General features: G+C 36.9%; 1 protein-coding gene across 1 annotated transcript in view; it reads left to right on the top strand.

Moving 5' to 3' along the window:
* The window catches only part of dlgap1b (discs, large (Drosophila) homolog-associated protein 1b), a 163,065-nt gene that overhangs the window by 58,020 nt on the left and 79,904 nt on the right, over positions 1-25,141 (top strand). The window lies entirely within an intron of this gene.

Below are 25,141 nucleotides of genomic sequence, written 5' to 3'. Positions count from 1 at the left end.
TAAACCCCATCAAATGGTAATTTCTAAAAACTGAAGTGTCACTATATAAATACTAAACATTAAGTGACTGTAACATTATAAGTAATTGGTCTAGAAATAATAACAATAATAAAAATAATAATAATAAGAAGAAGAAGGTTTAATTTTCAAAATTTCTGTTGGTCTGTTCATCAGGAAATGTTTACACAATGTAAAAGACAGATGGCGTTTTTAAAATCTTCAAAAACTTTGTTGCATTTCTGGACCATTGTGCCTACTCTGACCTTTTCACAGCCTTTTTCAAATAGATTAATTGTTGTGTTGCTGAGCAGGCTGTGCTCATTTAGGACTCGATTAACTAGGCTACTAGGTTTCCTACATCAGTAAAGCAGTAAAGTGAATAAGAACCTTCTTTAAGACGTCACCACATAAAAGCTGGATAATGTTTTCAGTGAGTGGACACAGTGAGCATAGAATACGGTGCCACTTCTGCTTGAGTGACAGAGTAGTCTGAGTCTGGGAGCCATGGACAGTAGAACGTTTGGACAATCTGCTTTTTTCAAACTGTGTTTTATTATATTTCTGTCTTCTTGTTGTCATTCAAACTTTGTTGGATGTGTAATATAACAGTTATCATTTAGGGATCATACAAACATTTGCAAAATTTTACACTGTGTTCTAGACCTGTGCCGGTAACAGAGTGTCAGGGGGTAGGGGGACACAAAACTGTAATTAATCTAATGAAAGAGAACTTTATTATCTGAGAGGTTGTGGTCACTTAGCCTGTTGTCTTCTTCTCTGAAGCCATTTCATCTGAGGCCATTTGAAAAGGCCTGTTTGGCCTAATGTATGAGAGCAGAGACGTTATTTTTACCAATCTTACTGTGTCTTCCCTAAGACATAGTTGTTTTTTCAAGGTGTGTAAAACCTGACACTGTGGTTTGAGGATGTCCTAAAATGTATGCCTTAACATAGGACTGTGCACACTTAACCAGCACAGCTGTGTTTCTAAAACAGTCCTGTATATCACTGCTGTTGGAAGAAAACCTTGTTTCTCCATTTTTGACGTTTTTCACTTTTTGACATAATTTGAAAATGCCTCTTGCCCTTTACATTGTCTGTAAATTCCATGATGAATGGACCAAAGGAAATGGCCTAAAATGACTTGGGAAAAATGTCCGGTTCCATTGACTTACATTAAAAGCAAAGCAGGTTTTTTCCTTTTCCTGTAAAGTTACCATTTTGGAGATATAAAGTTTTCTTCTGACAAAAGCAGTAATCTAAGTACAACAAATGTGACATTAAAGTAGCATATCTGATCACCCAGCATGTTTAAAAGTTCAGTTGTTTACATGTGGGAATACTGCAGTCTTGGATGGAGTAAATGAATAAATAAGCAATGTTGTTTTTTTTTTCTTTAAACATGTTTTTACAGTGACTGGGGACTGTTACCTCAGTAACTCAGTTAACCGCCAAAGGCCACAGGCTTACTATTTTCCCTGGGACTTTAATCATTCACCAGTGTGTTTATTATATATTTTTTGTATATATGAGAGATGTATATAGTAACAGAATTATGATACTTGTATTTTGTCCATATCATGCAACCCTATTTCATTTACACACACACAATCAGGCCCTGCAGGAGATTTGTTACTGGATTTGAATCTCTGATGAGGTTTGGTGGCAGGCCAGCTGTTGCACCTAAGGATTTGCATGAAAGACTGGCAGTCAAAGTACTCTGAACATGCATATGCACATACACACCATCACACTGACTCACCCACTGATCTTCCCAGAAAATATAGGTCCTTACAGATATATGGTGTATTTATGGCAGTCCTTTTTTCTTCATTTAATTTATTTGGGAGAACAGGAAGAAGATGCACATTAGTGAAAATGCTCATTCAATGTTTGTGCTCATTTGACAACAGTTAAAATACTATTTTGAGTGAGTTCTTTTTGAGGGGCTTTCTGTCTTGCACATATACACAGAGTACAAGAGTACGTCTCACACAATCTTGGCAGACAGGAAATCAATTGCCATCACACCTCAGTGATGAAGTGAAACTCATGCACACACACATGTATCTGTGAGCTTTCTGATAATGTGTGTGAAGTGTGATGTGTCTGAAAGGTCAATAGTTCTCAGCTCTGTCTGTTCTCTGAAAGGAGAAATAAGAGTTTTCTCGTGTGGCTTTAAATGTGCATGTAAGTTTGTGGATGAAACTGTATATTGCAGTAACTTCACTGAGTATTCCCACTGGGAGACTCCACATTGGCTGCTCAGCTCTTCGTGCTGAATGGTCCTCACCTATCCTCCTCACTCCTGCCTCTGGATGCACCATCAGCACAAAAATTGCACTGGGAGCTTCATAAAATGGGTTTCTGCGGCCAAGCAGCTACATACAGGCCTAAGATCACTATGCACAGTGCCAAGTGTTGGCTGGAGTGGTATAAAGCATGCTGCCAGTGGAGCAGTGAAAAACATGTGCCCCAGAGTAATAAAGTTGGTGGTCTAATGGATGAATCTGGGTTTGGTGGAAAATACTACCTAGCGTAATGCATAGTGCCAACAGTAAAGTTTGGTGGAGGAGGGATAATGGGCCTGTTTTTCATGGTTAGGGTTCGGCCCCTTAGTTCCAGAAATGTTAATGCTACAACATAGTACATAGCTGCCAACTTTGTGGAACAGTCTGGGGAAAGCCCTTTCCTATTCCAGCTTGACTGTGTCCCTGTGCACAAAGTGAGGTCTATAAAGGCATGGTTTGACAAGTTTGGTGTGGAAGAACTCAAGTGGCCTGCATTGGAACATTAATTTTGAGCCAGGCCTTCTCGTCCAACATCAGTGCCTGACCTCACAAATGCTTTTTTTCACTGAATGGGCACAAATTCCAACATATTCCAAAATCGTATGGAAAATCTTCTCAGAAGAATGGAGACTGTAATGTCCTCAAAGGGGGGCCAGCTCCATATTAATGCGCATGGTTTTTGTCCAACAAGCTCATATAGGTGTGATAGTCAGGTGTCTACATACTTTTGGACATAGTGGTCTCTAAGCACAATTCTCTAAAATTAGTGCTTCATTTTAGATCTGCAGTGCTGCTATAAAAAGCCCTACCCCTTCAGATGTCAACACAGCCAAAGCAGTTCTGGAAGTAGTAGATGATGGAAATTTAGCATTTCTCCACCATAAAATAGATAAACACACAATAAAAGGTAAAATAATAAAACAAATGTGCTGCCCAACTTGGACGAGAGGATGCATCTGGTATGGTACCATTTTCTTAATAACTTTAGTTTTTTTATGTGCCGGATGCTCATTTTTTGTTTGAAGGCAAATTCTCTATTATCTATTAAGTGATCTCTTTTTAAATGTAAAGATGCACTAAAAGATGCACCAGAGCAGTACTTGTTAAGTACTATTTGTATGGGACATATGATGTTTTGTATGTGACGTGAACTTTTAATATCTGTAATAGTACTTATCAGCTTGATTTTGGCTGTAAATGCTTTCTTGAGCATGTTCGCTATTAAGAAAAAAAACTTCTATATAGTATAATGGAATATTTATCAATATGTTAATTCCACAAATCGTATATAACCTAGAGTCACTTCTACACTTTTTATTTCTTTTTAAATCCTCCATAATCATAAGATGCAGGAATATGCAGTCTGTTAAAAGTTAATAACGTAACTAAAATCACAGAGAAACACCACTAATAATTACAATACTCCACTTGCCCATGGAAAATTAATCCTGTCCAAAAATGACTTTAGTATTTGCCAATTCACATCCACTATCTGAATCTGTTCTACCTTACAGCATCAACCAATCTTTCAGTGTAAAGGCAAGCATGTACTTCCTCTTAAAAACATGTATCCAATCACATCTTTTCAAACAGATACTAACACAGTGTTGTAGCTGAGTTCACTTGAAGGAGAGTGCTAACTTCCAAGTTCTGGGTAGATGACAGGTGCCCACGATTAGCTAGTCTCCGTTCTTGGAATATCCTAGTAAACCAGTGACAAACTGTGACTATTAGAGCTAGGCCTTCAGTCCAGTCCAGACATTTCTAATCTCACTAAAAAAATTAATAAAACCCCACACTACAATAAAGCTGTTTTCTGCTAGCACGCTTATGGGATTTCTAATTTTTTGGCCTTCCTAGATTAAACACATCATTTGAAGCTTGTTAAAGACATTCCATATGTATATAAGTGAAGCTCAAAAGAAACATTAACATATATTACCCTGTATTTTGCAGTTTTACAGTGACTCCCTCAGTAAAGAACCCTGTTATAGCACCACTGCTGCAGTTTTTCACTTTACAACAGTCTGAAACCTGATTAGGCTACTTCTAGTATTCAGTCAGTGACTTATCTAAGATTTTCAGAGTGACGTTTTTTCTCTGGCCAGCTCCTGAAGTCCTGAGCAATGGGAGAACTTGGCTTGGCTGCATCTATCCAGATACCACAGGAAAAACAATCCTGAATGGGCAGTTTTCATCAGAAGTTTCAATCATTTTGTTCCCAACCAAAACTTAACAATGAAAAAGAGTATTACTACTATAGTTGGAGAGTTTAAATATGACAAGCAGGATGATTATGTTAAATAAAATATAACAAAAAAATTGACATCCTAGGAATCATTAGGCTTTCTTTGAAGATCTAGAAGGCCCTGAGGGTCCCTTACAACAGTAAACTTACTCAGCATTTGCATGACACAGACATACTGTACCTACACAGACCTACAGTGTTAGACAGTGATATATATATATATCATATATATCACTGCCATATATTTTTTTTAAATGTCAGTGTGGAGCTTCTATAAGTTTAATTTTCCAACTTTGTTTTTGGTACATTCTAACTGTTGAAAGAAAACCGTTTCCGTTTAAGAAAAATTAGATTGTTCACTGGAAGAGCATGAGCTTGTGTCTTGTGTTTGATTGGATAACTGAAGGCAGTCCCGACTTGGCTTAATTTACACTGAAGAATCCTGCTTTGTGTAAATATCCCTCAAAGGCTCACACACAGAGGTTATTCAAGCTTTGTTCTCCACAGTGGGATTAGACCAACTTTTGTTCTGCTTGATCTGTGTGCCAGTTCTGATGCAGTCGCCATGGCAGTGAGAGTGATCTTCTGCAGTAAGGGATACAGGGATGCTGTAAGTGGCTAAAAAGGACAATTCACAGAATGGTGGTTAGAATCATGGAAATTCTAAATAAATATTTTGGGACAATGTCATAGGAGCACCAGCACCTACTATAGGCAAGGATTAACGCAATTATACTTTTGTCCATATTCCTGTTGACAGAAAGTAGGGGTGCACAATTAATGATATTTTATGTGTTTCTGCACACGTTATGAAATGCATGACAGGATGGATTAAATTACATTGCACCCACACAATGCAAGAGTGGCATAATTAGATTGGTGGGTATGGAGCATTAGGATCCGTGTCTAATATTAGAACATTGGTGTGCTCCTGTCAGCCAGGATCAAACCTTGATCATTCTTGTGTTGAGCAAGTAACTTAACCATTCTGCTATAAAGCAAGTTACAAAGCACACATGCACAGCTCAAAAAGACTCGATTTTTAACTACAAGGCTACAAGATTATTCTCACTGTCACAGCAAAGCTGCATCACAATCATTTTTTATTATTTATTCATTTGTTTGTTTTTTGCTTTTAGAATTAGATTTATGTTCACACAGCAAAAAATAGTCTGTGCTTGTTGCACACCTAGTCGGAGACACACTATTTTAATAAATGTATTGCTTCTCATATCATTGCAATATCCAACAACTTTATCAAACATTTCATTTTATGTCTATATCATGCATCCCTAACAGGAAGAGTAAGCTGGTAAAGGCATGCATCTCCATAGAAATGTTAATTTGGTAGTGTTGCACAATGTATTGGAAGTTCATTGTTTTATTTTTTTTTTCATAGAAACAGTCAACATAAAGTACAGCCTATTTTCTAAAAAAATTTTAAATGCAGTGTGATGAATGTTAGGCTGTATTTCATCATTCCATTGTTAAACTTATTCTCAAAACATGCTTAAAGATTATGTTTAAATGATTTACTTATTTATTTAATGTTTGAGTAGTTTTATATGATGAAACTGAGATTACAATTAAATTTATATGTTTAAATGTTTCTCAGGGTCCAGTCTAGGGCTATTTTTATGTTCTGATATCCAATAGAAAAGTATCTAGAATTTTTTTTACATATTTTTTAAAGCTCAAGACATGTTTCACTAAATGGGAAAAATATGTATTCGTATTGTTGTGATTATTGTTGTTTTGTTGTTTTTATTACTAACTGTTACTGTGGCTACATAGTAATTATTAAAGCTGCACTATGTACGTTTTGGGGAACTGGTAAAAATATGTAATTGCAGGCAACGCACGAAGAACACTTTGTAATGACCGTTGTACTGGACCACAATGAGAGGATGAATCTGACGAAAAGTATCCAAGGAGAGCTTATTCAAAACTTTGTGTTGTGTCTTCTGGGCGTGTACGTGAATTATCTACTATGGTCATCATATCTTCATCAGTATCATGTTGATTTCACATTTGAGACCTAAATATTGACATTAATATGTAATGATGTATGATGTGACCTGAAAAACTTTCACAAGTCTCGCAAACTGTGCCACATCACACTCTGCAGTGAGTCAGGTGTGCAGAGCTGGCAACTGTGTGGTACTGGTCACAAGCTAGAATTTAGCTTGATAAACTTTATAAAAGTAAACATGTCAGTTATGAATGTAGGCAATACCATTTTCCACATATTTCAATTATTAAATTTATCGAATATTGTGAAATATTTGCTGCAGCCCTAGTTCAGTCCATTAAGCATTGGGTTTTGAGACGATAAATTCTTTTAGTATTAACCATTGTAATACTACATTTGGCATTGCTATCAAAGTCAAGGTCTGGTATTGTGACAGCCCTATTTGGGACAGCTTCAATTCAGTCAGTGTTACAGTGTTACTCATCACTACAGTATGAGTCAGTTGCTGTGCTCCTTTACAGATAGAACATTTACAGATGTGTGGAAACCTTTTCAAATCCATGGGAATATATCGCCTTTGGGAGAGGTTAGGAGTATGTCAGATCAACTCAGTTTACAAATGTGACCTGACCTGTAGCTAGTATGAACAGATATTAAACAGGACAAGCATCATCACTGCAAGACATCAACATGGCAGGCTGGTTGTAAACACATGTCGCCCCGTGTCATTAGCCAGAGTGGCTTGTGTTGGATCATGACCCACTGCAGTCTGATCTCTGTAGACATCGTGCCTTCCTCCAGTGCCAGAAAAATGGATTTGGCGAGCTGGCTTTTTGATATTCAGAGTGTCATTGCTTAGCCCTGACTTTGAAAGGCCATTTGAGGGAGTTGTAATAAATAGTCAGGAAAGAGACCATAGGGCAGAAGAGCTTTCTGAAGTGTTCAGAGAGCTGAGGGTTGTGGAAATAATGGAAAAAAGGGGCTGGGAGTGCTGCACTGGGATTCTCAGAAGATTCGGCAGGGTTGAAGTTTAACACGACCCCTGAGGAAAATTGGATAGCTTCCACAAAATGGAGGATTTCTGAAAAAGAGAAAAGAAAGCCCAAGGCGAGGCACATCAAAGAACTGCAGCCAAGCATGTTTCTGTAGATACAGAGCAAGTCAATGAGTGTGAATGAAAGGGGTGGAAGATACAGTTATTGAAATGGATTAGCATTTGCTGTGTGTGCGTCTGTGTGTGTGTGTGTGCGTGTGTATGCATGTTACAGATGGTGAAAAAGGCCCAAAAAAAGATTCTTTTAGTTACAGCATATGCAGTGCCACATGCTAGAGTCTTTAAAATCACATAATAACAATTTCAGTTACTCTTATGAGGATTAATTAGGTATATGAGGACGAGATGTCTTCTTCATTAATAAAATTTGGAAAGAGGCAGTTTTGAGCTGTTTTGTTTGTCTTTGAATAGCATTTTAAACTAAATTAAGCTCTTTTTTTCCCCCCCAGTATCTTCTTAATTTCATCACTGCTAATTCCATCCACTAGTGAGAGCGTCTTTTTCACTGTAGACTTAAATAGTTTTGAACCATGAGAGTAAAGGTTCCAGTGGCATTTCCACACAGTTCAATATGGAACACTTAGAAACTGTGCTCAGCACCGTTTCCTCTACATGCTTAGCTAACCATTCTCAGGGCCACAATAAGTTTTCAAACAGTGCCACCACAGAGTAGGTTTGATTCTGACTAACTGGTAGTGATTCAAGAAACAGGAAGCCTGAAGTCTGAAGCTTTGAACCAGCTAAACCAATAGATTTGGAAAATAATTAATTGTTTCAAAGCACTCTAATCTATACAAGCATTACATAACTTATACTTTTAGAGGATACAGACTTGTATGTGAGAGCACAAAGTAGAGCTACTGGCATGGGAGTGACAGATGGAATCATATATGTTGTGTGGGTAGCTGTTAGCCTGTTAGCCATTACTGAGCCACTGCCATGCATAGTTTTTCTACTGTATTTCTTGGTCCTTATTTGGCAGTACATCAGATGAAAATCGTAACTGGTCTCACAAGTCTGTACCAGCATGGAAGGGCGCAATATGGCTGTGAGAACCATTTGACTCTACAGTGGAAAAGAGACCTAGGTCTTCCCATTACATGATGCTATCAAGCTGAGAGGGCGAAGGCTAGCAGCGTCATTGGACAGTTCAACATGCTTGGAGGAGTATGCAGGCCTAATTATACTCCTAATTAATAACATAGTTTCCCTCTAACCACAAATGTTCAGCCAAGACACGTTTGGTGCCTGAAGTTGGCTTCTTTAGTTTTGCACTGGAGCTATGTCTTTATGTCATCACCTAAGACATCATATACTTGCCTCAAACTGTACAGAGTTATACAGGTAAGTATTCTCAAATTGACTTACTTATGAGGATTCTAATACTGTGTAGCATGCTTCCTTCTAAGTGGACTGAAGTACAGACAAAATTCAGGCTTTAGGATGGCTGCTACTACTATTTTTAGTTATGCTGTGCACAACACTTCAGACACAGAGGATGTTGTGGCTGATGGACCACACTGGAGTAAGAGATAACTGTGTAAGTTTGATATTTTGACAAACTATTGATAAAAACCCAAGTGTAATACTAAAAGAAAATTTGCATTAAATGCTTAAAAACAAAATGTGTGTGCTCATTATGTTGTAATTGGCCATTTAAATAGGTATTCAATATTAATAATTAGTGGATATTATATCACTTATACCGCTTGGGACTGCTGTGCATTATTCAAATGAATGGAAATTAATTGTTTTCCTGATTAAATTATAAATGAGTTCCAGTACGGTTTTCTCTTCCCTCTTCAGTTAATGCTGCAGCATTGTAGGCACCAAGGCCCTTTGGCTTCAAGCATTTCAGCCCATTAACCCAAAATAATTACCTCATTTGCGAAAAATGATTAGTTGGCTTCTTCTGCACACCCACCTCCCCACTCCACACCTTTCGGAGGATGAATTCTATGTAGCAGTAATACTTTTAGCGGATGATGTTAACTTGCAGTAGTGTAAGTGGGTTTATGAATAACTTAAATTCATTACAGTCAAAGTATCTTTACTAATCTACTGTTTCTTTATTCTTTAAGGTAGGAATCTGCAGTTTTTGTACAAAAGACTAAAAAAAGCCATTTTCACTGGCTGATAGTCTTTGGTTTTCCATGCTTTATTGATTGCCTCATGAAGCATTTTATGCCCAGTCATGTCGCTCTAAACACCTCATTTCCTGCCCTTATTCTGTAGTAAAGTACATATGTTTCATTCAAACACCAGTGATGTTGGGTAGGAGGTAATACACTGGCTTTTAGTTAAGTTATAACGTGAGCTAAGTCTCCACTGCAGTACCCTGTAATGAAAGATGGTTAAACTGCAGTGCTGTATTCCATGCTGCTGCTTTTAAATATTCAGCTCAGCTCAGTGAGAACCTAGGGAACATTTTGATGCAGAGCACAAGAAGTTTTACATCTAAAACATTAGGCCATTTTGCATTTTAACTAGTTTTGCCCATCATGTTAGAACTCTGGTTCCTTTTCCTAGTCCTGAGCACCCCTGCCTTATATGCTTTGGTGTTCTGTTTGCTCTCTAAACACGCAAGATCCAAATTGAACCTTTTTTCTACACACGACAGGGGGTGTGGTATATGATAAAACCGACCTCCCGACAATGTTTTTTACTGGTTAAAATTATGTAGCAATGCACATGTGCTTTTTGAATTATTTCATAATAAAATGCATAACATATGCTCTAAGGACATGTCATTGCTTTCAGTTTAGCTGCCTTTTGGGATATCTTTAATGCTTTCAAAGTGCTGGCACATAGGTAGCTCCTTGGTTGCATTATGTGAGGTGTAATCAGTCACCTAGCTACCACACACAGAACGATGGCTTTCAGCTACTTTACTTTCGTTTAGTAATGAATGATTGAATTTGTGCCAGTGTTTCTAACATAATGACTGGGTCAGTGGAAAAGATTTTAGTGGGTAACCTGATAAGTCCTTCCTGAGTTGAAGTGAGTGTTAGAACAGGAAACTGCTAAAATGGCCAGGCCAGAGGTACTTCACTTACAGGCTTGAGAACACCTGTGCTGGAGTTATCACTAGCCTGTAGACTAGTGAGAACAACTCTAGTGATAACTTTCACATTTGGAGGAGAACGCTAACTGCCACTGTTACATCAGCTAACAAACATCCATGTTGGCTTTATGCTGTATGATTGGGCTTGCATTCTCACTCTCTCTCTCTCTCTCTTATCAAAACTAATAAGGTACAAACCCGATGCCGTGACTAGTTTGCATTTCTTTAATATAAATTATGTACTCAAATGGATTTTGGGAGTAGAAAGGGAGTTCCACAGCTTGGAATTAAATTACCTAAAGGAAAAATTTAAACATTTACTACAATCATAATTCATAAGTATTATATCTTTGTTCATATGTCATACACAGTAATTTTAATTGAATATGCTGCTATTGGATAGTAAAATACGAAAGGACATATACAGCGACCACATATTAAGGTGTCTATGACACAGAACAGTTAAAATAGAGATAAAGATACATTCCATCGTTTTTTTGCTCTTCTCTCCTCCCCTCTTTTCTCATCTCCTCTTTTCCCCCTTGCCTATCATACTCATTTCTGTCTCTCTCTTTGTCTCCCTCTCTCTCCCCCTCTCTCTCTCTCTCTCTCTCTCTCTCTCTCTCTCTCTGCTTAGGGTATTGTGTCTGTATTCATTATGCATTGAGCGTAGCTGCTCTCCTATGCGCCATAGCATGTTAACATGGACGCCACTCACACAGCACTGCAGAGACACAAGAAACTACAAACGAACCATTTCTCCTTTCTTACAAATGATATTTATCTTTAAATGTGGCACCGTTGTTTTTCTAGTGCATTTTGTCCATTTGTTCGCAAACCACCATTTGTTCAAAAACCTTAATGTGCTGATACATATCATGTATAAATTTCATCAGCAAAAGCATTTTTTTAGAACAGGTTTTGTTAATATATGGAAAATGTAAAAAATGCATCATGCGTCATAAATGCATGCCAGCCCAAGCTAAAACAGCAAAGATACCTTAGAAAGAAATCACAGGTGTAGAAGCTAGAAGGGGCGCTATACAGATTCAACCATTGAAATTCTTGGTATCAGTTTTGTCATTACTTTAGTTTGTGCGGTTGGAGGTGGGGCGGGGGTGGAAGGAAAAGCTGGTTTCTTGGGGTTAACCGTTAGCCTTTAGCCTAGCATGGAGACTAGCCTGTTTTCTGTGCACACCACCAACAGTGAACCTCACTCGACCATCTGCTTCTGACAATGCCTCTGGCCTGGTCCTCAATACCAGCCGAGACATACTGCAGCTTACTTGCCATTTTTGCCCAGCTTAGAGAAGCCACTGTGTGCTAAAATGCACTCTCCTTTATCTCGTTAGGGTTTTAAGCAATACTGACATCTGTCTATGTATTTTTCAGTTCTGTTTTTAATATTTTGCTTAATAAAAATATTTTAGATTTCCTTGAATTGTTAAGTATGGTTGTTATTAAAACTGAAAGGGCATACGTCATTGCTAATCTACCATCAGAAATTATAATTATACCAATTATATAAATTTTTTCATACCACCTACTACTAGTGGAAGCACTTTAAATTATCAGACAATAAGAAAAACACTCAATGCAAAATTTGTGATAAGAGGATTGTATACCATTGAAGCATGAAAAGTTTTATAAATCATCTCAAATATGTATATACAGACATCCTTATCTGAGTATGCCCATTCTTTCAATCCACACTGCCTCTGATGCCACTTAATCGCTTCTGGTGGGAAAGGAGCTGTTTTTCTCACTCTCTTTTCTAATTAAACATTTTTACAGTAGGTTTAAAACATAACAGCACATGCAGCAGATCTGTTTATTGTGAAAAAATCACAATCACAACTTTCTGTCTCTGTTGAGAGAAGATTAGCCTCCATCCACCATTAGTACAGCGCAGGAGCTGTTTTGCAACAACAACACAAGCAAAAGGTTTAACATTATTGTTTTTAAAGGTGATTTTAAGAACTTGTTCAGAAATACCAATGCTTGTAAAACACCCATGAAATAAGTGTATTTGCGTCTGCAAGTGCATGAGAACAGAAGGACAGCTGGTTTTATTCGTGCTATGAAAGTGTTTGTGCTTCTGTTTAATCACAGCACTAATTCATGGGGGGTTGAGAGCTGTCAAATTAGAGCCAGAAACAAGACTTAAAGTCTAAACATGATCTCATAATGCATGCTTTCGCTGTCTCTCACTCACACATTCATATGGCAGTATTCCCAAAAACAGCCTTCTACTCTTATAATCAGTCAAGCTGTTTAATCTAGAAAATGTTGACTCTTGGTTGTACATACTCATTAATCACCTTCTGTATTTGCTTTTTTCTCATCCCTAATGCAGCACAAAAGCTCAGTCATGAGGTGCAGTGAATAGTAGTGTATCCACCTTGTGAACCCTGCTGCTATGGCTAAAAAGCTACCATAAGGTAGGCCAAATAGAAGGAAAAAAAAACAAAAAAAGAAGAATATCAGTTTGTCAGTTTTCTCACCATGTTCAAACCTTGATCTGCACTAAATACGTGATTAGTACTGCCACAATGCAGATAATATGTCATATTGTGTTGTGATTATGATGTAACTTACAGTATACATAAAAAAAATTGAATCCCTGATGTGAGGTGGCGAAAGATCGGCCTGACCAGAAGGATTAACTTTGCTGGATTATGTCAATATCTTGATTAGGACTGCTGCTTATGATTATTTAGTAACTGCTTAATTTATAAATTATTTCATTGATGCAGTGATTAATCTATAAAGTTTATTGTCATAAATTAATACAACGTTACTCTATGTAATTTGTTTTCCAATTAAAACAAGTGGAATCTTAACACCAGTCGCTAAGCAGATACAACTGTGCTGGAGCCTTGCACACACAACTTTTTCTCACACAGAAAATGTTACGACGGGGACCTAAATGACTTTGAAGTTACATTCAATTATATTAAATACAAAAAAGATAGTTTAATAGCATGGCCTGATACCTAAATAGCAATAACACGCATCCTTAAACATCCCTTTCAGTATATTTGGTTCAATTATGTGCAACTGAAATGTTCATGGAACTACAACTTATCATCCCCAGACAGGTGTGCCATACAAGATTTAAGTCAAACTAATGATGTGGAAGGTAAGAGCGAAGCCAGTAGTCACTTGAAAAGACTTACAGGGCAAGCTGAAAGCAGAGGCAAATAAGCAATGAATAAGCATGTTTGGAGATTGAAAGGTTGGACATATGATCCCAAAAGCACCATACTCACAGTCAGGTATGGAAATGGGAGCATCATAACATGGAGCTGCTTGTTTGCAAACAGTACTGGTGCATTACAAGTCATTGAAAGACACATGAATGGAACGATGTACTGGGAGATATTAGAAAACAATTTTATATCATTGGCCAAGAAAGGGAAGAAGATGGACATTTCAAAAAGGCAAAAGATATGTCTGTAAACTTGGAGTGAATAAATTCACTAGAAATAAGTTCAATAACAAACACAAAAGTGTCAATATTTGTGTAAATTTAATGAAGTTTGTTGGTAAGAATGCAATTAATTGTGTAAATGTAGTTAATGGCATAATCACAATTAGAACAATTTGGTGTCTTTTCATTTTAGTTAATTTGTGAAAAAAAAAAAATTATGGACTGTACATCTGCTATAGCACTAAAGCTCTTACACATGATGCTAGTACTGTAAGATTTAGGCTTTGCAAGCCAGACCATGCATCAAGATCACACTAGAAATGCATAGCTGGTTAGTATAGCTAATTTCGCTAATTACTGAGCCAACTACTGCCTGGGGCTAGTTTAGACAAGACCCTTTCCACCCAAGCCTCTGTGCACTATACAAACTAATTAATCACCACAAATATGTGTGGAAATATGTATGTGTGTGTTGTTTTTTTTTTATATCCTATTAACTTCTGCAGGCAGGCTGCAGAATTTTTCACCCCATGCTTACGCTGCTGTGTGTGATGAACCCAGTCCAACAGCACTTCATTCCCCCTGAAGGAGTCCTAACAGTTGCCATGGAGATGAAAAAAGACTCTTGTCCGTTTTCCCCTGGAGATTATTTATAGTTGTCTTTATTGAGCTTTATTGGGGGGGAAAAAGCTGGGGGAGGAAAATTGAATTCTGGATTATTATCTTGCAAACAGGAGCAAGGTCACTGAGCTCTGCAAGCTTTCTTTTGGTTGTTTTGACGGTTTGTGAGGGCTTGGTTTCTCTCGGCATTCTCCTAAAGGTGTTTGTCTGAAGGCGGGTGTGCTCTACACAATTAGCCTGATATGATTTTCCTTATTTGACAAATTTCCACAATCGGAAGTGAACGTACAGGTCAGGAGTTCGATCAGAAGCGACTGACTACACGGATGATCTGGTGACATGAAAGGTTAAAGAAGTCATGAACTTTTTGTGTGGTATTTGATAGATCTGCACAGTATGGACAAAAGGCCCATGTTTTGAGTATATATTGATTGCTCCATATCAGGCGTGTCACTATACGCATGTTAATATAAAATTTTTTCAATACGGGTAATACAGTTCGATTTTTTGCTATAAAATTGGTGATACAGGGAATGGTTTCTATAGTTCTATTTAACACAATCCATGATATTACCAAAAGTGACAACCATGAATGGACTGTGCAGCTCTTGAAGCTGGAAAAAACAGCCGAGCTTGGTTGGTTGATTCACCAAGCTATTTAAAATGGGGAGCAGAGAGAGCAAACTAGAGCTGGAAGTGAAATCATCCTCGCGTTCCCCTGTTTGGGAACACCTTGGTTTCCCAGTCGAGTAAAATAATGATAAAGAGTAGTAGACTGAATGGTGACAGTGTGCCTAACGCATTTATGAGGACATCACCCAAATGTGTCAGTTATCAGACAGAAAAGAAAACATAAAGCTGATGTTAGCTTCTTATTCATTTTTCTGTTTCTCCTTAAATGGAGCAGGCGCCAGAAGGTAACTGCTGTTCTATTCAAAGTGGAAAAGAAATTCGTATAAGAAGCATAGTCCTAGTGTTTGAGAATATATAGTCTGTATCAAAAGGCTAGTGCTTATACTGTTTCTGTGTTTTTCTTCAGCAGATACTGAGGAATTGTAAGTGGTAGCCTGTTGAGATCTACTGGCAAATTGATTTGAAACAGTTGTTCTTTTTGTTTGCATCTCTCTCACTGCGCATAAATTCTGCCAAGCTAGCAGCATTCTGCCACACGACCATGCAGATGCCCAGTTGGCTGCCGTGTCAACTGTGAAAACAGATAATTACATTCTTGGAGAGTCTAATCATAGATAGATTTGCAGCAGTAGTCCACACTTGTACTTCCACTGACTGTCCATTTTTAGGAGGTCCGCCTACCTTACAGGTACCTTACAGGTCCACTATATTGGTGTACAATGACACATTGTAACCCATCTGTCAGCATGTCTAATCCATTTATCATTGGTCCGTTTCAGATATTGTTTGGGCGGTGGACCATTCTCATTACAGCAGTGGTATAGAACTACAAAGAGTACCTATACAGCAGAAACAGCAGTGTAGTTTTTACACACCTCATTGTCAGTCAAAAACATTTTTTCCATTTTTCAGCAGCAGGAAAATAACAGAAAACAAGTGTAACATGCAGTTGCACAGACTACTCAACAACTAAATGTAATATATTTTTTTAGTATTTGGTGTGTCCATCTTTTGCCTTTATTACAGTTTCCATTCTTTTTTTTTCTATTTCAAAGAAATCTGCAGGGAAATCTAAAGTTCAGTCTTAGTATTTTAGAAGTTGTTTGTGTTTTGTGCTTCTCACAGTTCAAAATTTATTTTTCTTCTCCATTTCCTTTTCTCATTAATGGCATCTTGACAGCTACACATCCTTTCAGACCCATAATGTTGAGTTGTCCTCTCACAGTGGAAGGATGGACAGAAATACCTGTGGATTTTTCTCAGATCTGAAGCAAGAGTGGAGCTTGACTTCCTCCTATCTTTCAAAGATGAAAATTTTAAACTGTTTATCAGAAGATTTTTGTGGTCTGCCAGGTCTTGCAGAGTAGTAAGGAGTTCCATTTCCTCTATATCTTTTGATAATTTTTATAACACTTTTGGAAAACCGTTTTTTTGCTTATTTTCTTGCGACTTTTCCCATCCTAATGTAAGTGGATTATTTTATATGTAATCTTCTCCGAAATATCCCTGAAAAAATTAATAACTTGTTATTAATGGCTGTTTTCACTGGAAATTAATTAAATGGAGCGTGGTTTCAGACTTTTATACAGTACTGTATGTTGTTTTGATTAATCAGTGATGGACTGTACATTTAATGTGGTCCAGAGTAAGAAACTCTTGGCAGTCAGCCTTACGGTCACAGTCAGCACAGTGTGATTGTGCTTCACACAACACCTATTATGCTGAAAAGCAGGACAAATGAGAATGACTAGAAAAGAAAAATAAAAGAGTGAGAGTGTGTGAGAACCTGGGAGAAAAGCAAGCAATGAAGTAAAGAAAATCTTGCAAGAAGGAAAGCAAATTGATGAAGATGCATGGTTGAGACATGGTGGAGGGAGGAAGGGAAAAGGAAATGAAAGAGGGTAAATTATGTATATGATTGGGATAAAAAAAGAGACCTTAACTGTACCATTGTACCTTAAAATCATTACAGTGAGTCTGCTAGTTTGGAGGCTCTGGGTCAAATTACGTTTTGTATATTCTGAAAAAAAAAGTCAACACACCCTCTAACCTCTACCAAGAACACACATTTTAAGAATGCACATTTTAATGCACAGGTACTGTTTATTTGCTGAATTTATTGTATTAAAAAACATAAATATCCTATGCAAAAAGTTATGACATTTTATATTTTTCTTTTCATTACTTTTCCAATATGTTAAATTCAGCAAATACATTCAGTAGCATAACCAAGAGCTTATAGACCCAAGTGCATAATAAAATACATGCCCTCCCATATGAAAATTACTCTCAGTTAATAAAATGAAGATTTAGGCTGCTTATTAACTTGCAATTGTTATATCTCAAACAAGTCTGTGATCTCATCTCATCTTATGCCAGTGCGAATGCCCCAATGCCCCCACCCAGTATTTACACCACTGAATACATTTTTATATTTTTATATTTATTTTTATACTTTTATGTACTTTTTTCCTGATGTTAAACTCAGCAAAAAGTAGAAGTTGTGCACTGAAATTTGCAGGCAAATGCCAAATTTATTTTTGGTCCTTGTAGAGGATGTTAACTTATTTTTACTCTTGTTCAGCAAAAAATGTACTTGCACGAGGGGTGTTCAAAAGTGTTGCATATGACTGTAGGTGCATAAAAACTAAAAACACATGAGGTCCATGCCATCCATGGAGTGAATTTGGGATTTTAGAAGTTGTGCAATAATTGTGTTTTTGCATCCACAAAAAAAAAGAAGTAAAAAATGTACCCATGTAAACTGTTCTCAAATGGGGTAGTTCAGCACTGGAAAGGGTGAGTTTAGAGCAGAAATTAAGAAGAGGTGGGAGTATGTTGAGTGGCAGTATGTTATCGCAAAACTTCAGTTCTCCTGCAGTGTTTAAAGATTTGTGACAGCCATGGTAGTCTCGGCCCAAAAAACTTGGTTGAATTCGTACGTGTTATGTCACTGGTTAACAGTAGTTTTGATAAAAGTGCCATAACCATTTAGAAGATGTTTTATATGGTGCTGCTAGTTTAATTTTTAGAAAATGTCTGTGTGCAGATCCAGATTTTGTTTCCTTTTTCTGACTGTTTTTAATAAATTTACTGCTTTTTAAAGAAATTGTAACATCTATTTTTAAGAAAAATAATTAGATTTAAGGATAGAGGTTTAAGTTACAGTTAAACCTGTATAGGTGAATTCCTGGTGATTAATGAAAGCATTTATAATTATTAATGATGCTGTCAAAACACTGATGATTATAAGGTCTATAATAAAAAAAGGCCTGGGCTGGATAGAAACCTAGATTAATTGTAACAGTCAGTTAAAAGTACTGCAGAATTTGGGCATTTTTGTTCTTGCATCTTTTATAAAATATAGGTTGGAGACCCCTGATGTAAAAGTAAAGTTATAGGGAAATTTAAACTTATAGGAAAATACAGTCAAGCTTTCAGCTGTTGAATTGTCCTATTATTTGTAATGCAGGAAATGCACGAGCTTAACGTATTTATTAGTTGATTGTAAAAACGAATGAATGGAAAGCTCATTTTAAGGTGTGTTTCGATGTGAAAATGCAGCAGAAACAAGCATTTTTGGACATGTTCTAGAATAAAATAAATAAATAAATAAATAAATAAACAACCCTCCTAAAAGGAACTAGTGTTCCTTCAGTGATACCTGTCCATTTCCACCTGTAGATATAGTACCATATTGAAATTACATTCACATAGCATGTTATTAGGAACACTAATACTGGATGGGGCCTCCCTTTGCTCTCAAAACTGCCGCAATTCTTCGTGGCATGGATTCCACAAGATGTTGGAAAAAATTTTGAGATTCTGGTCCACGTTGAATTGATTGCATCATGCAGATTTTTCAGGTGCACTTTCATGCTGTGAATCTCCTGTTCTACTGCATTCTAAAGGTGTTGTTTTAGATTCAGATCTGGTGACTGGGTAGGCCACTGAAGACCACTGAACTCATTGTCATTTTAATGAAACCACTTTCAGATGAATTTTGATTTGTGACATGGTGCAGTATCATGCTGGAAGTAGCCATTAGAAGATGAGTAAATTGTAGCCATGAAGGGATGCACATGGTCAGCAGCAATATTCAAACAATGATTGGTATGATTGGTATTGTTTTTTGTTGATTGGCTCTATTTTACTGCTTTTTTTGTTTACTGTCATTTTTTAAGTGAAAAGATTTTATTGTGTCTTATTTTTACTGAAAACAGTTTGGTTGCGTAGTTTGGTTAAGACATGCTGTCACAATTATCAGCATAGAGAGGGAGAGATAATGCTGAGATTGATGATCATGGGGAAAGACAGAGCGCACACACATAGATGGGGGTGGAGAAGTCCTGAGGCAGTGTATTATATAATATTGTTCACAAGGAGCATGTGCAATATGGGAGGAAAATATGAAGGAATTAGCATACACTCACTGGCTAATTTATTAGGTACACCTACCTTGTATCTGTGCTTACCATATACAGTACTGTAGTAGACCACTCTTTCATTATTTAATTTTTAGTCCAAATAGCATACATTTAACAAAACCTATTTAACATACTATATATATATATATATATATATATATATATATATATATATATATATATATATATATATATATATATTCTTGTCTTGCACAATTGTTAGGAGTCCCTTTTTTCTCTATGTCTTTTAATAATTTTTTTAACTCAAGTTTTGGGAAGTCTTTTTACACTTCCTTTGACTTTCCCCTTATCTTTTATCTAATCTCCTCAGTAATATCTCTTTAGCCATTTTAGATGCACATGAGAGAGGAATTTGCAAGGCAACTACGGTGCATTTGGGTAGTTGTTTGCGTGAATGTAAAGTGTGCCTTTGAACAGGAACAATGTCAGTGACACCTTTGGGAACATCTTTTGTTGAGGGAACCCATCAGTAAGTTGTTGGTTTAAAATTGGAAAACAGAGTTAAAGTGGCAGTTCTGTGAATTTTTTGTTAAACATATGTTTTGCTGCTTTTTTGTAAAAATAATAAATAACTTGTAGATAACTTGTAATGGCCAGTTTGACTTGAAATAGAATATGAAATGAAAGAATGTTCTCTCATCTTTTCCCAGTACTGTATGTCTGATCTCCACTGAAGGCCCGTCTAACCATATCTGGAACAAAGTGAGGGACATTCACTGTGACATGCCAAGATGGGACACTCCAGGAGATAATAATAACATTTGTCCATATTGCACTCTATTTTCAGATTGAAGGCATGTTGGCATGTCTGTTTGAATGACAGAGATTGTTAAATTCTGTTCAGCCTGATGTGCTTTTGTTGTAATATTTCTCTTTGTCACTTTTCCTCCATTCCAGATCTAGAGTAGAAAATAAAGCAATAAGCCATGAGAGCTTGTATGTTACAGTGATTTTATTATAGGTAAGGGTGTAATTAGGCATGACGTGAAGAGGAGATAAACAATAATTAGGCCAAGAAGTGCAGTTTATTTAGAGTGTCTTATTGTTGCCAAGCAACCATGGACCGCTGAAAGAGGACATCTTTGTCGCACATCTTTGTATATTGCAGTTTCATGAATTTCCATTAGTGCCTCTATGTGATTCCTAGTTTTATTTAGCTCCAAGCAAACAGTGTTGTATTTCCTTTTTGTTATTCAGGGGCTGAATCTCAAATGGCTCCGTACTACCCCCTATATAGTGCACTATGTGGGAATGAAAATACTGGCTCTGGCAGCCAAACAGAAGAGTCTAACAAATAGCCATTCGGGATTTAGCCATGTGTCTGCAATGCTGTTTAAATAGTGCAGTATTTGGGTTTAGAAGCCAGAATTTTGTAACTTGGATAGCAGACTATATGGGAAGAAGGGGGCCATTTGAGATTCAGCCTGGGTTTGATGCACCTTAAGGCATATCTGACTAAAACATGGACATTTGAAGGGTGTAAGACATTTAAGTGACATTCTTTACTGTTATGTATTGCAGTTTTACAGTGAATCATATAAAATTATTTAATTCAAAGTCTGTGATATTAATGGAAGAGTAATGTCAGCTATTTTGTAATCTGTAAGCTAGTTTATCATCCTAGTTCTAGTTAACAAAGTAAGCTGTAAGCCCTTCAGTTGAAAAAATGGGTACTTACATTACCCATACACTCAGTGGTCCATGCGAGCAGCATTAAAGACAAAGTTTATTCCATTAACAGCTCAAGGATTTTTTGTGACTTGGTGCACTAATACAGAATTCAGTTGTTGTGATGTGATGGTCAAATGTGTAAATATATTGGCGGGGGGATCCAGGTTTTCTTTCAGCTGTTGTTTCTGATGTCTGAACAACAAGTGTCTCCGATGTCTCTTAGTATAAGCAGTGCAGTATTACTGAAGAGATACAGGCATAATGAGGACAAACGCGTACACATACACACACACACACACAGTACATACACAGGAATGACCCTGCAAATGTCCGAGTGTGTGGATCTGCCTGTCTGTCCACTGTTATGAGTGTGTTCAGTCAGCAGGAGAACATGTTCATGCATGAGTTCATTGATGTCTCCTGTCTATAAACAGTTGCAGCTGTGAGTGCATCGCCAGTGTGCGTTGCCTCTGTGGTTTTGTTACGCTGTCTGTCCCGCCTTGGTCGTTTGGCTGCTTTTGTCTAAGTTTAGCACAATCCTTCACTCTCATGTCCCTCTCTGGAGAGGATGAAGAGGCGAGATAGAGGATGCAGACACTGAGAATAGTCTTTTTTCAGCTTTGCTTACAGAGGCTGCACAATGTATTGTTGTCTAATTGTTATTGTGATATTGGCCTCTGCAGTGCTGATATTGTAGAAAGCTGCATTAACCAATCACAGTGTTTTTGTACTGTGTTCTGTGATCATCTTGACTGAACACAGTTTTAGTTTTTCTGTGGGTGCTTCGATAAACAAGGGTATTCATGTTAGGGGTCAGCTGATTATCAGTTGAATCTGGCATTTGTTTTTTTAACCATTGGAATCTGCATAATATGTTTAAAAATGTACTGTATTTTTTCATCATCAGATGGAGCAGCTGAGCAAGTGTGAAAGGGGGGAGGGAGGAAGGACGAGGCACAGTGGCACTTAATATTACCACTCGTTATGTTATGATGTTATGATTCACCTGTCACATTACTGATTCAACAGTACATTTTAAATTCATTACAATATAAATTGCAGTCAAAGTAAGTAGCAATGCAATCTCAGTTATATTTATATAATGTTATACATACTGTGCAGTCCTAATTGGGGGGGTGTGTGTTGCATTTTAAAACCTTATGTTATGAAAAATGAAAAGTACAAAAATTTACCTTTCGCCTGAGAAAAAATTATTTAAGGTACAAAGTTAGACTTGAAAACATTGTTATACCTTTAACGGTACATTTATATTGTTTGTACCTTGGATAACACCTGTACCTGTACAGTGTTTTTTTCTGGCAGTGTTATTTTAGCCACATCCTTGCATTGTAGACCAGGAAGTGAGACTGTATCCCTCATGGCTGCATGGTGAGCAGTTAAATCCCATCGTTTTGAAGTAAATGTGTCCAAAAGTCTGAAAATCAGTGTGTAACAGAAAGAATGGTCACTTCTGAAACATATATTTCTGCAATTAAGTACACTTTTTGTGTTTTAACAAAAATATTATGATTTTATGTGTGTAGCCATGTTCAGCTAGCAAATGTGAGTCATGTGCTGGTGTTTTTGAGTTATGTTCAAAATTGTGTTGCTTACCAGAGCTTACCAAATGTTTTGGTAGTGTCATGATTGTTTTGGTACTGACAAAATGAAATGTTTGATCATTTGTTTTAAGAAAATAAACAATAAGACACAAGGTCATTGAAAGCAATCGGATTTTAGTTTAAAGTCATTACAAATCTAAACTGTGTTTTGAGCTCTGACTTTGAACCAGTTCAGTAGAATGATCCATATAGGGCTGGTAGTCAATATCAAAAACAGTCAGTTCTCCCATTCCAGGCAGTTAGGGAGTTAGCTCCGAAGCTTTGGATTGAATTCCACTTGGTGACGTTCAAGTTTGGTCGTACCTATGTGCACACAGTGTGAGACATCCCTGCAGAAAAAAACAGCACAGGCCAGCATGCATTCCATACTGGTCTAAGCTGTTTTTTGCTGGTTTGTGCTGGACTCGTGCTGGTTTAGTTGGTCACCCAGTAAAGTTGATCAGAATACGAGCATCCAAAACACAACGTATTGTCGCTGTTGGGGCACTTCGTTGTATCTCCATTTTTCATTTTTGGACACAATGTGAAAATGTCAGTTGTCCTTTATGTTGTCTCAAATTTCATGATTGGACTAAAAGAAAGGGTCCAAAATTACTTGGAAAAAATTATTCCTCCATTACCTTTCAATACATTTTAAAATGTGTTTCCTTGTGTCTTGCCTTGAACGAAGTAGAAAACAAAATAAGATGTAAAATTTGTAAAAAAGAAAATAAGGCATTGCCAGTGCTGAAACATCTACCCATGTGAAGGAGTTGACAGAGGAGAATCAGAAAACGTTACACTTTAGCTGCACTCTTGGTCATCTAAGTTAGTTTAGCTAGAGTTCTCTTTTAGCATCTTGCTAAAATCTAATAGGTCAATAAAACTGACACTTTGTGTCCCTTAAGATCAAAGTGGTAGTGTATGAAGTTGATATGTCAAAATCCCTAGCCATTCATGACATAAAGCATAATAGTATATCACAAATTTAATGTACTTTTTTTTGAAAACAAAAATCAACTCCATCTAGACCTGTGCTGGAAACATTTTTATTATTATTATATATATACTATATATTTTATATTATTTATTATTATTATTAACCTCTTATTTGTGTAACCGCAGTAAATGATCAAACCGAGTTGGGGGATATTTTTTTCCTTTGCTTTACAGTTTCGTCCTGTAATTTGTATGATGGTCCCTTCAACTGAAGCGGATGCAGGAGAAAACACGGTGGTTCAATGTGAGTTTAGTCTTAATCTTTGTCAAATTTAAGAACATCATTAAGTGCAGTTCAGCAAAACTGCACTTCAGTAAAACCTCAGCAAAACAAAACTAAGTAATCTTGTAAGAAAGAACAGAACTGTTAATGTCACATGAACTATACTCTCTGAGAGTTTGTGGCCACTTAGCTTATCCCTTTGCCTTGTTTTCTGAAGCCATTTTGCCTCTTCATTTGGCCATTTGAAAGAACCTATTCTGACTGATTTACAACTCTTTCCAAAAAAGTTGGGATGCTCTGCAAAATGTAAATAAAAACAGAATCCAAGGTGTGCAAATAATTTCAACCCTATATGTAATTAAAAAAGACAACACATGAAACTTTGAAACGGAGAAATTTTATTGTTTTTGAAAAACGTATGCCCATTTTAAATTTGATGCCAGCAATACAAAAAAGTTTGGAACAGGGCAACAAAAGACTAGTAAGTTGTGTGATATATTCCACCTGGTGGAACATCTCAAAACAATTTAGGTTAATTGGGAACAGGTTAGTAGCATGACTGGGTGTAAAAAGAGTACCCAGAGAGGCTTTCAGAAGTAAAGAAGGGGAGGGGTTCACCACTCCATGAAAGACTATACAGGCAAATAGGGCAACAATTCAAGAATAATGTTTCTTATTGAAAAATAGCAAAGAACAAAGGAGATTTCATCATCTACAGTACATAACATCATTACAAGATCTCTGTATGCAAGGGACCAGTCCGAAAACCAAGACTGGTTGTCCATAATCTTTTGTCACAAGGTTGTAAGTACCAGCATAAACTGACATTACCATAATTACATTTCAGTGTAATGTCACATCTTTAAGTATGACAGTACATTGG

This window comes from Colossoma macropomum, unplaced genomic scaffold, assembly GCF_904425465.1.
Source record: "Colossoma macropomum unplaced genomic scaffold, Colossoma_macropomum, whole genome shotgun sequence".
Lineage (NCBI taxonomy): Eukaryota > Metazoa > Chordata > Actinopteri > Characiformes > Serrasalmidae > Colossoma > Colossoma macropomum.
The sequence above is the reverse complement of the archived record's forward strand: the minus strand, read 5'-3'. Positions and strand labels throughout refer to the sequence as shown.